General features: G+C 36.2%; 1 pseudogene; it reads right to left on the bottom strand.

The window, feature by feature from the left end:
• Positions 1–9,096: 9,096 nt before the first annotated feature.
• On the bottom strand, positions 9,097–11,844 carry LOC127255498 (probable carboxylesterase 13; annotated as a pseudogene).
• Positions 11,845–12,231: the final 387 nt, after the last annotated feature.

Raw genomic sequence — 12,231 nt, 5'->3', positions numbered from 1 at the left:
AAGTAAAGTATCGTGATGCATTTAATTTACCATAATTAATTACATTTAAATTCCTGATAACAGTCATAATCAATCCAAACCAAATAACTCCAAATGAAAGACAAACAGAAGAAATCAATAACTCTAAACCAATTTATGATGATCTTAGTTGCACAAATGACAAGCCAGAAGAAATAAAAAGCTCTAAACCAATTTATGATGATCTTAATTGTTCAAATACTATAAATCTGTCATCTAAAAGTAAGTTACAATATTATAACGACATTACTTAAAGGGTTTGACATAAAACAATACATTCACAGGTAGAAGTATTAAAAGTTCCACTAATCAAATGGGCATTCTAAATACAGTATGTTCCGATGAAATAAACCAACAAATAACCAAGTTGACCAACAATCCAATTGTCTTCAATGTGACATATGAACAAAAAGAAATGACCAACGCAATAGTGACAAAATAATAAAGAATACTACAACAAGAATAAACATATCTAGAAGGAGCCAGATAGAACATGATTTGTGACTAGCAACAAACCCATCAAACAACAGCAGACTATAATACAGCTACCGCATCTTTGCATCTTTACACCCTTTTGGATTTACACCCTTAACTGGGCTTAATTTGAAGCCAAATAACATAATTGTATTGTGAATATATATATATATATATAAAGCATCTCCAAGGTTGGAAGTGCATTAATAACCTTAATTCAATCAAACACAATAAGAAAACCAACCTCTGTGTGTCACATTGTCTGTGGTGCAAAAGGGTGAGTTGATTTCTTAAGACGGAACTTCATGTGACTTCTTTAAGATTAAGATTTTTCATACTTTCTATTGTGGAGATTATAAAAAAAAAATAAAACTTATGGTCTTTAGAAACCTTACTCAACAAATGAGATATTAGACTTCCAACCAAATGAGAGAAACTGAACCTAATGTCGCTTACACTCGACTAGATAGATACTTTACTTGTTGGGTATGATAGATAGTAGAAGAACTTGCAGAAGAAAATATTACGTGCTGTTTTTGGATAAGTTCTTTTTTCACTCACCATGAAGTAAGGATTACATCCATATGTATAACCAAGAGACTTTCTAGACAACTCCATAGGACTCTTGATCTTCGTGCCATTACTTCAGGGTATAATTATTGGCAATTACTAGAACTTAAAGTTCATATTAACTATCCTGAAAGTTACAAATTATTGTTTCAACACCGTCTCTTAATTTGTAATTTTCAAATGTTGTTTGTGCTTCTCCATCTTCTCCGCACCAAGGGGTTTGGTGAGAATATCAGCCGGTTGCTCACTTGAATTGATGAATTCAATGTTTGTTTCCCCTTTCGCCACAAGGGCTCGAATGAAGTGATGACGTAGTTCAATGTGTTTTGAGCGAGCATGAAACACGGGATTCTTTGTTAGTGAAATAGCCGACTTGTTGTCACAGAAGATTGTCGTTGCACCTTTTTGCTTAAATTGCAAATCTTCCAGCATTCTCCTAAGCCACACTCCTTCACAAGCCGCTTCAGTAATAGCAGAGTACTCGGCTTCGGTAGATGATAGTGCTACTGTTCTTTGCTTCCTTGAACGCCAAGATATTGGTGATTTCCCAAGACAAAATATATATCCTGTGGTACTCTTTCTATCATCAATCGAGCCAGCCCAATCGCTATCAACATAGCCAACCAAATTGCAATCGTTTTCTTTTCCATATAGAATTCCGAGCTTCCTGGTTCCTTGAAGATAACGCAGAATTCTTTTTGCTGCTGCAAAATGATTTTTTCTTGGATCATTCATGTACCTGGACACCACACTAACTGAAAAAGCAATGTCTGGCCTCGTGTGAGTTAAATAAATGAGAGATCCCACTAAACTTCGAAAGAGAGAAACATCCACTTTTTCCGAGTCATTTAACTGCTGGAGTTTTTCATTTGTTGCCATAGGCGTGGACATGGGTTTGCAAGTAGCCATGTGGAATCTCTTCAAAATATCATCAACGTATTTTTCTTGTGATAGAAAAATTTTTCCTTCGCTTTGCCTTACTTGCATTCCCAAAAAATACTTCATTGTCCCCAAATCCGTCATCTCAAATTCCATCTTCATCTTCTGCCTAAAACTCTCCAGCAATGATTCGTTAGTTCCGTAATAAATCAAATCATCAACATATAAACAAACGACAAGAAAATCACCCCCTTCTTTCTTGATGTATAGTGAGGGCTCATTTGGACTTTTCTGAAAACTGCAGCTTGCAAAGTAGCTGTCAATTTTGTTGTTCCAGGCTCGCGGAGCTTGCTTTAGCCCATATAAAGCCTTTCGAAGTCGGTAGACTTTCTCCTCGCTCTTTTTCACGACAAATCCTTCAGGCTGCTCTACATAAACCTCTTCCTCCAATTCTCCATTTAAGAAAGCGGACTTCACATCAAATTGATAGATTTTCAATCCATAATGGGCTGCAATTGCTATAACAGTGCGAATGGTCTCCATTCTCGCCACCGGAGCAAATGTTTCATTGAAGTCGACGCCGGGCTGTTGCGAGTACCCTTTTGCAACAAGACGTGCCTTATGTTTCTGCACTGAACCATCCTCATTAAACTTTGTTTTGTAGATCCACTTCAGCCCAACAACATCCTTCCCTTCCGGTAAATTGACAAGTTCCCACGTTCGGTTCTTTTTAATCATATCAATTTCTTCGTTCATTGCTTGTACCCAGAATTTTTCTTTTGCAGCTTCTTGAAAGTTCTGTGGTTCATGACAGAAAAATGCAAAATTGCATGAGGAGTATATGTCCTGCAAAGGTCGTACCTTCAGAATTGGATTTTCTGAATCCGGTTCTTCATCATTTGGATTTGGTTGAGCCGAAGTTGGACTGGCAGGAGCATTCTCGCACTGAGTTGTGCGCTCATTCTGTAATCGCAATGGTTCTGTAAACTGGCCAGGCTGATTTGATGGCTGTTCATAATCTGAATCATTCTTGATCTTCCAATCCCATGCTCCACTTTCATCGAATATGACATCTCTAGAAACAGTCAGCCGATTTTCCTTTGGATCGAAAAGTCTGTACCCCTTGCTTTCATCACTGTAACCAATGAAAATATATTTCTCACCCTTCTTGTCGAACTTCTCACGTTTCTGAGCTGGTACATGAGCAAAGGCTATGCTTCCAAATATCTTCAAATGATCGACCACCGGCTTTCTCTTATTCCACGCCTCGAACGGAGTCTTGTTTGGCTGTTGAAACAATAATTTGTAACTTTCAGGATAGTTAATATGAACTTTAAGTTCTAGTAATTGCCAATAATTATACCCTGAAGTAATGGCACGAAGATCAAGAGTCCTATGGAGTTGTCTAGAAAGTCTCTTGGTTATACATATGGATGTAATCCTTACTTCATGGTGAGTGAAAAAAGAACTTATCCAAAAACAGCACGTAATATTTTCTTCTGCAAGTTCTTCTACTATCTATCATACCCAACAAATTTTGTATCAGAGCTTGAAAACAATGTCCAGTTCTGTTCCTACCATGTTTAAATATTCCCCGAGTGAGGTTCCAATCTTTGAAGGCGATCATTACAATTATTGGAGTAGTGAAATGCAAGATTTCTTCATTTCACATGACCTTTGGGATATTGTTGCAGATGGATTTGAAGAACCACCTGTAGAAGGTGCATCTGCAGCCTGGACTAACGCTCAGCAAAAACAATACAAAGAAAATAAGAAAAAGGATTGCACTGCACTTCGCTACATCAAGCAAGGAGTGGGTAAGACAATTTATCCACGGATTTTCAATAAAAAGAAGGCAAAAGATGCATGGGACGTGTTGAAGGAGGAGTTTCATGGCAATGATAGAGTTATCTCTATTCGCCTTCAATCTCTATGGAGGGACTTCGACAACTTGGCGATGAAAGAGAGTGAACATGTGAGTAAATTTTTTACAAGAGCTGTTGACATTGTCAATCACATTGAAAGTCTTGGAGACACCATCCAAAGCAAGAAGGTAATCGAGAAGATTCTCAGAAGTTTACCTCCTAAATTCGACCATTGTGTTGCTGCCATAGAGGAATCCAAAGATTTGTCTGTGATGTCACTTCATGAGTTGATGAGCTCGCTTCGGGCTCACGAACAAAGGATTGAAAGAGCTCAAAATCAGTCCCTTGAGCAGGCCTTTCAATCGAAGACTTTTGTTTCAACATTACTGGTGTTAGTACTGCAGTATGAGGATCAACTTCCTATGCAATGTGTTACAAGAAAGGATGTAGAAGAGAGTAGTTGTAACTTTGTACTTGCTGATGTTTTAATCATTTAAACCTGGCAATAGTAAATCTGATGATAGGTTTTGTTGTTTATACTTTTTGGAATGGATTCCCCCGTATATAGGTTTGATACGGAACTTGGCCAACGAACTTTGTGTATTTTTTTGGTTTTTAATCGGCACTTGACCAGCCAAAGGTCTATACTATCTTAGACGCACTCACTCAGCATAACCATGGAACAATCGCTCAGTTCATAGTTGTGCAAATCCATTATGGGTTCATTTTTCCCCTTACATTAGACTAGGAGTTGGCCTCTTAATAATATTCCACAATTCTATTATTTTCCAACAATGTTCGTACTGCTGGTTTTGTATACATCTATCACTTTTACATGTTGCTGAACTTAAAGAAAAATAATCATTGAAGGAAGAAAATATATCCAATAGCTATCCCCGTCGCCCACCAAGAAGCTGCCGCCGTCGCCTGGAGCACCTCGGAATTTAGATTTGTGACGTAGATCTAGGCCTGCTTTGCTTCCGGAATCCATCAACTGTGCAGTGGAGAGGCTTAAAGTCTCAATGTCGTCCGTTTGTGCATGTGCACAAAGGTTCTATCCTGCAAAAGAGTCTTCCCAGATTTAGAGACTGTGTGGTCCTCTTGAAATCGACTGGATTGCAAAGGAAACTGATCGACAGGTTGGAAGGGGAACGATTAAGGAAAACAATTAAGAGTGCAGATTTTGGATTTTCTTTGGTATCTGTTCATCCGTACCTTTTCCAGCGATGCAAGTCGCAAATGCCAACTAATGGAATTGATATGCAAGCAGTCGAGGCATCGAAGCTCAATCCCCGCGAAGGAGTCAAAACAAAATTCATCATCGAGTTTGTCCGCCTCAGTATGACGCTGAACAAGAAAGTGCTCATCTTCAGCCAGTACCTTCCCCCCTTGGACCTGATCGAAGAGCATCTGACCGCGACCTTCCAGTGGAAAGCCGGAAAGGAAATTCTGAGGCTGGAAGGAAAGCTAGAGAAGAAGCAATGCCAGAATGTCATCAACGCATTCAACGATCCAGAAAATGATTCCAAGATCATGCTGGCATCGACAAAGTGCTGCTCTGAGGGCATTAGTCTGGTTGGGGCTTCCAGAGTCATTCTGCTGGACGTTCTCTGGAATCCTTCTGTCCAGCAGCAGGCAATCTGTCGAGCTTATAGGATCAGGCAAAACAAGTTTGTCCATACCTACTATCTAATGACTGCTGGCAAGACTGAGGTGGACATATATTGCCGGCAAGCTGAGAAAGAGCGGCTATCCGAATTAGTATTTTGCTCTTCTTCAAATGAGAAAGATATCTCAAAGCAGCCGATGGCGGACATTGAGGACAAGATTCTTGAGGCGATGGTCAAGCACGGAATGACAAAAGACATATTTGAGCTCGCAAGAGTGTGCGTGTGTTGTTTGATCTATTCATGAACTGTCTTTGGCAAAATCTATCTGGGAGTATGTTGGTGTAGTGTTTATTTGCTGTTCGTATTTGTTGTGCTTTTAATTGGTTGCGGCTTGATTTTTGAACGAATTTGGGGCCAACAATAACAAATTTATGATGGTTTGTTATGTTTTTCAATATACATGCTCCCTCTCTCACTCTCTTTAGGTCTCACTACATATTATTTTTGTGATGGATTATATTGTTTCCGAAAAAAGTTTCAAATTTTTTTCATTCTTTTTCCATAGAAGAAACAAAATATGGTGATTTGTAGTTCATAAAGGTTTCTTATGAATTTGTAAATTTTTTTTTTCAACTGATAGCTGGTTTGATATTGCTAAATCTGTATACCAGAAAAGTTTTGTGGCTGTAAAGATCATTGCGATAAAGCAGGAAAACTTGCTGGCAACCGCTTCTCATTCCGCTATAATGAGCTCCACAATTACCATACACCAAAACAAGGATCTCCTTTTTGGTTTCCTTGAAAAATGGTGCGAGACTACCAACTCCTTCGTTTTCCCCTGGGGAAAAACTACTCTGACGCTCGAGGACATGACGGTGCTCGGCGGATACTCTGTGTTGGGGGAGAGGGCGCTGCGCGCTTCTGAAAGGGGCGAATTAGGGGAAATTGAGAAGAAACTGCGCAAATCGCGGTCGGTGATTTCTAGATGCTGAATATTTTCTTGGATGGACAGGCATAGTCTTTTCACGAAGATGGAGGACGAGAGCAGCCAAGACAGCACCAGTCCTGTCTTGTTTGTGCACACAAAGCCTAAGGATAGCACGCAAATAATAAAGTTATGGGATGTTGCATGTTGGTTGTTGCTGTAAAGATATTTTTTGGTGAATTGTTGCTCGATGCAAATCATCATCTATCTTGTTGTTGCTAGATTTATTTGTTCTTTCTGTAGTGTTCCCAGTTATTTGTTATCGTTTTGTTATTATTTCGTTGTAATATTTCATACTTATGACAATTTGATTGTTTAATTGTTTCGTCGTTTGTTAGTTCGTTGGGAACAAACTATATTTAGAACTTCCCTTTGATTAATGAAATATTTTTGGCGACTGGGGTGGACGTATGTATTTAGTCAAAATCATATAAATCACATTTCTATAAAAAATTATTCTACTTTCATAATAAGGTTATATAGTATTTTCGGTCTTAAAATTCATAAAAAATTTGTATAAGAGCTATTGATTTCATCCAGCTTCTCTGGCATTCGGTTCATTTGATTTGGGTTGATTATGATTGTTACAATGAAGTTAAATAAAACAAGAATTTATTATTATTATTTTTATTTTTTTTTTGATAATGTGGAAACTCACAACTGCTACTCGAATGTGTACTCTTGGTAAACTTTCGGCCAAACTTAATAACCTGCAAACTAGGTTTGACAATGCAAGTCACACCAGGCGAACGATGTGTGACAAGCCCAACAAAAATGAGTTTTATTATGATGGATTAAGATGCATGCATGTTTCATTTGAATACCAATTAGGTAAGTTATACTAAATAAGTCATCAATTACAATATTACACTAACTTATAATAGCTTGCAGTACAATTGTAATAGCTTAAGATGCATTAATAACCACATTATAATTTTGTATCAAAGGATAGTGAGTGAGTTAGTCACATTTTGTAGTATGTATATATATATGTATATATATTTTTTTTTTATTGCTATTATGTCATTAGTTTGGTTCTTTAGCCTGTTTAGTTCCAATTATCTAGTCAATTTAATGCATCTAATAAGATTTTGATCATGAATATTCGTGGAGTTTGACTTCTTTTTTTTTTTTTTTTTTTTCACTTACAATTGGAGATGTTTATCTATTGATTTATCCCCTCTATGTTATCCGAGTTACTTATTGAGTCCATATAATTGGAGCTTCAAAAATAATAATTATTGTTTTTTAAGCTCCAATGCATATGGACTCAATAAGACACTTCATCATTTTAATGCTACATGTGCTCTTCCTATCATGTTGTTGGCAATCACGGTTTTTCTTTTTCTTTTTCCATTAATATCGTCAAGTAAACATTTGTTTTCAACATGTTTCATTTTTGTTGACCTCTTTGTGCTTATAAAGTCTCTGGATGAATATTTTTAAGAATCAAATAGTTTGGTAAAAAAAAATGAAATAAATTTCTCGTATCTATGGTCAATTATCACTCTTAACTTTTAATTTTTTTCTTTTAATTTTTACCCTGACAAAATATATCTCACAAGTATCACTTTTTCATGATTTTTGTCTCTAGCCGCATGTGAAGTTCACCACGGATACAATCTCACGTGCACGGAGTGGAATTGTTCTACAGTGGAGGACGAAAATCACGAAAATGCGAGACTTTCATGATGACAATTAAAAGAAAAGATTGATAATTGCTTGGCATTACACCCATTTTTAAACGCAAAATTACACGAGACTTGCACAATTAATATGAGATGACCAAACAAACCAACCAATAATATTTTATTGTCAATCAAAGATCATTTTGGGCCCAAAAATCCCTAGACGTTAAATAAATATAAATGAATTTTTAGACAAGAAATTGAATAAAATTCGCAAGATTCATCCGAAACAAGCATACAAGCCATTCAATGAAATTTTTTGTTAGTCCGAAGTTGTTTAGAGTCCAAAACTACCAGCTACCAGACAAAAAGATCGAATGAAGCATATAAATCATTCTATTTGATGGGAACTTTAATAAAATAAACATTTGCATTTTATAAATAACTCAAACTCAAAATTACGGAGGAAGTGCGACCAAGAGCAAACGTTGGGAATTATTGGGTATAGAGGATCAATCAATATTGTAATTAAATATCTTTAGAGAAGAACTCAAATTTAGCGATTGTTTAAGAAATAAATTTAGTTATATTGGTAGAAGTGTAAAAACTAATTTGTAAAAAGATCACATGCTAACCCTAGTTTTGATTTGTGGAAATCTACATATTAAAGAAATAAGAACCGACCTGTGTATCTGTTTAATCACCAAAACTGAACAAGAAGAACACAATTAGACTAAATATCTGCAAGAAATTGACCTACAAAACAATAGTACCATTCTTTTAGATTCAGAGAAAAAATAAGGCGTGGCTCGATAAAGTGCCTCCATAACTACTTGAAATGTAGTTAGATACACAAAAACATATATATACATACCTCTAAACTTGCTGCATGAGGAGAGCGAGAGGAGAGTGAAAGAGTTCCTTTTTGTTACGGAAAATTTTGTAACAAAAAGTTATTATCATGACAAAGGACAATAATATAGGTTTTTCTTGTAATGGATAATTTTGTTACAAAAATTGAATTAAATCGTTATAAATAAATTTAGCACATGCTTAATAGGCGTTGATTATCAATTTTTTTGTTACAGAGACTTTTTGTTACTCGATATTTTGTAGCAGTCAAAATTTGTTACAAAATCGATACAAAAGGCTTATTGTGTCGATAAATGAGCATTTGTATCGGATTTTCTACCGTTATAAATGGTCAAATATCGGGTTGTGAGTATGGCTCGGCAGCTGAATATATATAATTTTAGTAATTTTATGATTTAATAATATAAATTAGGGTAGATAGATACAGATGAACACACATATATATATATATATACATGTACATACCTGTCGACACTTGCTGCAAATCTTCCTTCGGCAAACTGTCGAGTTGAACAACGCCTCCCGAAAGGGTTTTCTGTGTGAGACCGAGAGAGTGAGAGGGAGAAAATCTAGAACAGTCTTTTCGATGATTGTCCAAAAATTGACCAAACAAGAAATTGGGTCGTAGAAATGCGGATTCTTCTACTGGTGTTTTTTGGTTTTCAGCTATTGACAATTTTATTATTAGTAAAAGCCCATCATGATGTTCATTTCATACAGTTAAATAAACACTGGGCTTTTTGTGGGTCTGTGCATAGGCCAATATTTTTTTTTACCAAAAATAAATTATTTAAAATAATTGTTGTAAAAAATTTATTATGGAACTTGGCAGAAAAGTAAATAATTTGTTGGTTTTACAATCAGTTTTTCCTCGTTTTATAATAATATATATATATATATCTTTGAGATTGATTTATTCTTTTTTTCAGCAAATCTACTCCAAAAAAAAATGATGATCACAACTCTTACTAAAACCATTTGGAAGGAAATGGGGAGTGTTTGGAGATTATAAATAAACTCACATCATTGCTTCAAAGATTCGAAATAGTTTTAAAAAAGGAAAAAATTATTTATTTTTATAAAATACTATTTAAACCAGAATTCGAAATAAAACCAAAATACTAAAGTTAGACAACTAACAACAACAACAATATTGATACGAACATAGCACATGAAATATTCATAAAATCCGGTTATAAACAAGACCTATATTTGAGGTACCAACTTAGATCATTCCATTATGAGAGCACCACATAAACTCCAAATCAAAATCACAAATTCAAGTCATTTCCTTCAAAGGAAGAAATCAAGGCATAATTAATAATTTTCGAATTAAAATATAAAAATAAAAAGAAAAAACCATTTTATACCCTCGTAACTTTCTTATCATTGTAGTCTTATGGAATAATCCCGTAATGATTTTTTTTTCACAATTGATCCTCCAGGATTGAAGATGGGCAATTAACACGCTGGAGCACACATATCCGTCAGATAAGTGTCATCTGAAATGATCAAAATTACAGAACTAAAAAAATATTTTTTTCAAAATAAAAAAATAATAAATTATCTGCACATAATACCCACACATACATATTAGTGCGCCACTAAAGGGTGGCAGCTTAGAGTACCGATCAAATCAGCACTCTAACCAATAAACAGAGAGCTAATCTTATGCTATATAGAAGTGCTATTTAAATATATCGGACTATGCTTTATAACAATATTTTTAATATATTGTGTTATATTGAATTATACCATATGCTATCAGAATCTACAGTGCTATATATTTGTATATACGCTCCCCCTCAACTCCCAACGGTATAACATTTCCGGATCCCGTAACGCGTCATTTTCAGCTACATTTACCAATACCCTTTCGCAACCCAAACCCGAAAGATTCGGATCCAAACCCGGATTCAAAGCCGGGTTGTCCAACCCACCGGCGCATTCGGGTATGCAACTAACCATATGTTCTCCATTAGGGAGCTATTTTCTTCCTGCCGATTTACCTCAATCCCACAAAAATGAGTACAGTTCAAAAACATCCCGGTTATCGAAGCCCGGCCTGATTTATCCAGCCCGGCCCGAATAGCCATGGTGTGTATCGCCGCCGATGTAAACCGAATTGAAATCGGCATAGTCTCGTAGCCACGGCTCGGTTCTGTTGCCAATGGTGGAGCCACATAGGGGCTCACGGGTCCCGAGCCATTGTCTCCGCCATTATATCGATTGTATTATTGATTATATAGATGTCTATTGGTTCAAATTTGATCAATTCTTATCAAGTTAATATTTTTATATTGATTAAATACGTCAAAATATATTTTTTTACCATAAAAATATCTATTTTTTTTTACCTCAACGAAACTTTTAGCCCCTTCAGCGAAATAACTCTAGCTCTGCCACTGCCCGTTGCTTCCGGTGGAGTGAGAGAAGACCCATTTGAGTGCACGCCACGAATCGTCGTACCCTGTCAAGAGAGGATTTTCGGGGGCTAAATGGTAATTAACCGAGACGGCGACGAAGTTGGCTATTTTGACGAGGGAGTCGAGGTAGTTCTTGTACGTCGACGAAAAGGCAGATTCGGTGACAAATGCGCCGCCGTGGAAGTAGACTAGAAGTGGGAGCTTCTTGCCGCCGGAAATATCGGTGTTTTCCGGAAGGAACAGCCTGGCGGAGATTTGATTGGAATGGATGTCCTTTTATCGAACTCCGGTCGGCGGATTGGGCGACGGCGGGACGACGTCGGTCCCGAGTAATCTGTCGACTGTACCGTTGTTGTAGATGATTATGTAGGGAGAAACATCGTATAGTATGTCTGAGAAGTTGCTGTGAGCTGCTAGAAATGAAATCACAGAATTAAGGTGAAAGAGTAGACGAAGAAGAAAATTGTAAGAAAGCATTGTGTAATAGTTTGTAGCTGATGAGGTTTTTGGTGTATTGATAGGTGACAAGGTATGAATGTATGAAGGGCTTACTAATTGTATATATATATATGAAGAGTATTACATGTTAATATATTCGATTTGACTTCTTAATAGCTCGATTCGATTCGTTTATAGAGATAAAGAAACTGAATTCGACGTTAAAATTTATTATTTCTATGAATGAGTCAGACTCGAACTTGGCTCGTGTATGGGCAGTCTGATTGTGCTCGTTAATGATGATATATTTTATTGTACTCCCTCCATCCCGGGTAAGATGACATATTTGGTTAGGGATACGATATTTTAAGTAGTATAAATTAGTAAGTTATTAATAAGAAATTATAATATTATCTTATTATTTTTATATTAGTAATATTTTTTGTATTTTAAAAATATAAATCA

This window comes from Andrographis paniculata, unplaced genomic scaffold, assembly GCF_009805555.1.
Source record: "Andrographis paniculata isolate CXL003 unplaced genomic scaffold, ASM980555v1 Contig12END, whole genome shotgun sequence".
NCBI classification, from domain to species: Eukaryota; Viridiplantae; Streptophyta; class Magnoliopsida; order Lamiales; family Acanthaceae; genus Andrographis; species Andrographis paniculata.
This window is presented reverse-complemented; position numbering and strand designations above follow the sequence as displayed.